Here is a 5382-nt window from a genome sequence, read left to right on the forward strand (position 1 = left end):
CCCACTTATAGTCCCTGGGGCTACTAGCATCAGTCTGACTTACCAGCCATGTTCAAGGGTATCTGCCACACAGGTATCTGCGGATTCTGCCTCTTGGTTGGCAAACGGAACAGTTCTTATTGACATTTTGTACCTCCGAGGGTACAAAGGAATATGTCTACATTCAGCCCATCTCCACATTGCTGCAATCCCTCCCATGTCTATTCATTTCATCCACCCAGGTGGCCACTTCAGGCAAGCACACGGGGACGTCCACCCCTCAATTCCAATCACTTTCAGAACCTGGAACCCTTTGGTTTCAGTAGTTTCTTGGTTTTGCCCTCCCCTAGTGTCCACTACTGTTTTGGTGACCAGAGGTTTTAGAGGTATTTTCTGTTGTCTCAGCATATTTATACACTTTGGGGGGACTTTTATTACTATGGCCTAAGCTCGGACCAACCAAAATTTGAGTTTGGTCCAGCGTCAAGATCTAGTCCAGCTCTCTTTTGATTTAATTTCCGATTTAATTTGATTTAATTACAGATGACAATAACCAAGAGATTGTATATTTCACTTTTTTTTTTTTTTCTTATTGGTTTTCATTTCCTTAAGCATCAAATGAACCAACTCCCTGGGAGTTCAGTCCATCTCTTGTTCTAAATTCCATTGGTAACTTTTAGTTTAGCAGGACAGCTGCTGCTCCATACCGTGGGTGACCACGTGGTCAATCAGGAATCAGAAAAATTCTTCATCAGAACCCTCTTGCCTTCATCCAGTGTTTTCCCAAAGCATAGGTTTATCAGAGCTAGGGAAGTTCTAGCAAATCCCATGGGTTTTCTGATGCCAAATGTGCCTTTTCTAAACAACAACCAATTCTCAGACACCAGCTAGGTTTCCAACAATTCAGTTCAATTTCGACACCACCACTTCAGATGCCAGCCTCCAATGGGGTGCCCAAGCTGCCAAATTTCTGCCCACTCAGCTATCAATTCGGGGGTTCCCATGACTTCTTCCTCAGGTTTACAAATTCACTAGAACAGCTCATAGAACTCAGGAAAGTGCTTTGCTCATGTTTACCAGTTTATTATAAAGGACGCTGCCAAATGGAAGAGATACTTAAGAAAAGGTATTGGGGGGGGGCGGTGAGGAACAGCACGGAGCTTCAATGCCCTCTCTTCGTGCATCACCTTCCTATCACACCAGTGTATGTACAAATCGCCTGTTTTCTTCATCCCATTCCTCTTGCTTATGGAAACAGTCAGATCTGATGGAAAAAGTATTTACCAACCTCGAAGCTTTCAGAATTTCCTTGTTCAAGTTTTTATTGAACTCAATTTCTATCACTCTTCCATTCTAAGAAGGTGGGGGGTGGGGGACTGAAAAGTCAAACTCTCTAATCTTATTTGGTCTTTCGGGTGACTGGTCTCCACCCTGTCATTGTCTAGGGACTTCACCTTGTATCCCTCATTAGCATAAACTAAGGTGTGGTCAAAAAGGGCTTATTATGAAAACAAAAATTCTTCTCTATCACTCAGGAAATTCCAGGGGTTTTAAGAATTCTGTGCCTGGAACTAGAGAGAAAACCAAATATAAATATATATTTTTATTATGCTACAATATTAGATAATCCATAACCTAGCAGTAGGTTGGGCTACATTATCCTCATTCTAGAAGAGTAATCAAAGCAGGGAAGTTACATGCCTGGGGTCACAAAGGTAGTTAGTGGCATAAATGATCCTGTAACCCAGTGCTCTGGTTCTTTTTCAGTTGATTTTTCCTCTTTTATTGTGCCTTTCTCCACTTTGAAGTGGAGAGAGAATGGACACTTTTTGCCTATTTGTGATGTATAGTGTCAGCACTAGCTGTTTAACACAGTCGATCTCAGCAGCTTATGGGGAGAGGACAAACTGCAGTCTTTCCAAAGACAAAATTGAAGAGAAGTTAAGTAGTTAACTATGAAAATGTATGCTAAATAGAGCTGGTAGAATTTTTTTTTGACTACTTATATAGCTTTCACTCAAATGGTCCAGGAGAATTTCCCCAACCTAAAAGTGTAGAATTTCTCAGCCTATCTTACTTACCAGTGTCATTATAAAATATTTCCAACCATTGGGTTTATAGCTTCACAATGATCATAAAACACAATTAAAGTTAATACAGAATGCTTTTCAAAGGTATTGAGGTTTATGTCTTCAGAGCTAATTCATGATATGGATTTTTATTATAGAGAAATAATTCCTTTTAAAATGAAAAATCTTTCAAAAAGCTTGTGAGTGTTAGCCTACTGTTCTATGAGAAAGAGAAGTTAATGAAGGCTGTTTGGCTGAGTTAATGACAGCGGAAATGGACAAAGTAAGCAAGCTATGAACATGCATCTTGGAGGAAAGCTTTCCAGAGGTGAAAAGTGACTTCTCTTTTTATAATAATGTGTACTACAATGAATTGTCATAATTATGCCCTAACTTTTAAGTTAGTTTTGCTTACCAAAAAGTATTTAGGAAACAGGCTAATATAGTCCTTAATTTGCTAGAGACATATAGGTTTATGTTGCTTCTGACATATTAATTTGCTAGAATTCATAGAAACATTATGAGGTACAGCTTCATTTGTTGAAAACCTAGGTTTGGCGGGGGAAGGACTACTAAAAGTATTTAGAATTGTTTATAAATTTTTTGTTTAGCAATACTATATAAAAACAATCATATTCCCTTTGATTGGAAATGAAAGCCATTCATTCCAGGTATTCTTTTTCATATTGTGGTACTAAAAAATAACACAGTATTCTATTCTTATATTAATTGCCTATGTATTAGTTTGCTAGGGCTGCCAAAACAAACACTACAGACTGGGTGGTTTAAACAATAGTAACTTATTTTCTTATAGTTTTCGTGTCTACAAGTCCAAGATCAAGACATCAGCAAGTTTGGTTTCTTCTGTGGCCTCTCCATGACTTGCAGATGGCTGCCTTTTTACTGTGCCCTCACATGGTCTTTCTTTGAGCCTGAACTTGTTATGGTCTTTAATCTCATCTTCTTATAAGGCCATCAGTTATCATGGGTCAGGGACCACACATGATCTCATTTTACCTTAATTACCTCATTAAATGCCTTATCTCTAAATATAGTCACATTCTGAAGTCCTGGTTTGATTTCAACATATGAATTTTAAGATGATATAATTAGGCCTTAATAGCTTATATTTTTAAAACTGATCTTTAAAATATTTTAGTTCTATACCATTACTATTTAAAATTTGTACTTTCTTTTATTAATTTACAGGTATAATCTTTTTTTTTCCCCCAAAAAATACTCAAAGTAGATTGAATCCAGATAGCTCTTTGGCCTCTAAAAAAGCAAATGTTATAACGACTCTCTTGTTCGTTGTACATCCAAATAGTCCATTTTCCTTAATCCAGTTCTCTTGCCTCTAATGAAAACAGTCAGATCTATGGGAGAAAAAAATGAAAGAAGAAAATTATATGTGGAAAGAAGACTAGGAGATGTTAAAGCACACTGGACACCTAATATATTATTTCTAGGGGAAATCTGGGCTCTAACCTCCTACCAAGAGGAGATTGAAAAGCCTTCTTCTATTCAGAGGGTACACTTCGGAGTTTCTCAAGGATTGTGCACCCTTGTCCCCAGAGAAATGATTGTTAAATCTTACAGTTCCCCAACTGTTAGACAACATAAAGTAGTTACACCTCAGAAATACTGCCAGAGACAACAATTTCAAGCTTACAACAACATCATGTGCTTGGCTGGGTTGGGAACTATACTTATTGCCTCAATAACATATTGTCCATACATGCATGTCTCACAGAGCTTCCCAACTGGTATGCGGTGGTTAACGGTATGTTGGAATATTGCTTCCCCCCCAAGGATGTGTATGAAACTCATCATTTGGCATATCCTAACAACAACGGACATCTTTGGTTGAGATATAAATGTCTAGTAGTATGAAGATAGAGATTTGAGAGTGAGCAGTAAGCTGGTCTTATTTGAAACCCTGAGAATGGGTGAAAAATGTAGAGAGAAGGTAGAATAAGAGGGGAGAAACCTTAGGACAATAACCTGGAGACTATGAACATTAAAGAGAGAAATTTGGGAAGAGAAGCCAGTAAAAGACTTTAAGAAGGGCAAACAGATAGCGGGAGAACTGTTGTAGCCGCCAGCCCCCGAAAGACACACAGACCACCAGAAATCAGTGAGTTATAGGAAACACACTCTTTATTCAGCCAGCTGGGTCTGCCAGGGGTATGCAGACCCCAAATTAAGCAGCCCTGAAATGTAGAGGTACAGAGTTTTTAAGCCCTAAATCTCATTCCTCATTCTGTCTTAACACAAAAGTCTATTTTTCTTCTATTTACTAACTGTCAACCTACAGGTCAGTTGCGCAAGCAGGGGTACAGAAGCAGAAAGCTTATTGTTAGAATGTTATGTTCCCATGGGTGATAACCTATGTTCCCGTGGGCGATAGCCAAGCAGTAGTTTTCCAGCCAGCACGGAACCATTTGGGCCGGTAACTGGGATGTCATGTTCAATGACTAAAAAGTGTCCATGCCACTTAGCAGCAACTGGTTCATTAGTGTCCTTGGTGAGGGTGGACGAGTAGGCACAATGGCAAGAAAATCGAGATTTGCATTGCGTGAAGGAGTGGGAGGTGGAGAAGACTAACTGTTTATGGCCCTTTATAAAGAAAGTTAGCTGTGAAGAGGTGGGAAGATGATGACAGGGAATAAGATAGAGGAAATGAAAGTAGGAAAATACTGCTTCTTTAATTACCTGAAGCAATGCAGCAGACACTGTTAGTTACCTGCTCGGTCAATATCTGTGCTCTCCTCTCTTTTTTAGTTATAGCATCCGGTTTATTCAGAGTTGACAACATGCCCAGCTAAAAGACAAGAGCTCCCACACATCCTTTCAGCTGTGGGTAACCAATGAGCTATACTCTGAAGCTGTGTAGGTTTTCTAGTATAACTTTATTTATTTTTTTAAATGCCTACAGTACCTGGTCTTGCTAGGTGGTCTCCCATCCAAGTACTAACCAGGTATGACCCTGCTTAGCTTCCGAGATCAGACGGGGTTGGGCGTGTACAGGGTGGCATGGCCATAGATTAAGTATAACTCTTTAAGAACATGGCTGATGATAGAACAGAAAGCTGCTGTATGCCTTCTCTTCTCCCTGATTTATGCTTGGAATAGGTATCTTGGATCATGAGGCAAGCTGAAGATGAAAGTCAATTTTTAGGATGTTGGAGTAGAGAGATGGTTGGGTCCTTTGTGATACCAAGAAGCCACCATACCAGCTCTCAGGCAGTTTATCTCCAGAGTTCTTTATCTGAAAGAAAACCTTTTGTGTCACCCACTGCAATTTCTGGTCAAACACAATTTCTACCCACTA

General features: G+C 39.4%; 1 pseudogene; it reads right to left on the reverse strand.

Annotated features, from left to right (window-relative positions):
• Positions 1–4977: 4977 nt before the first annotated feature.
• Positions 4978–5096, reverse strand: LOC120602642 (uncharacterized; annotated as a pseudogene).
• Between the last annotated feature and the right edge of the window lie 286 nt (positions 5097–5382).

This window comes from Pteropus medius, unplaced genomic scaffold (assembly GCF_902729225.1).
Source record: "Pteropus medius unplaced genomic scaffold, Ma_sr-lr_union100, whole genome shotgun sequence".
NCBI lineage: Eukaryota > Metazoa > Chordata > Mammalia > Chiroptera > Pteropodidae > Pteropus > Pteropus medius.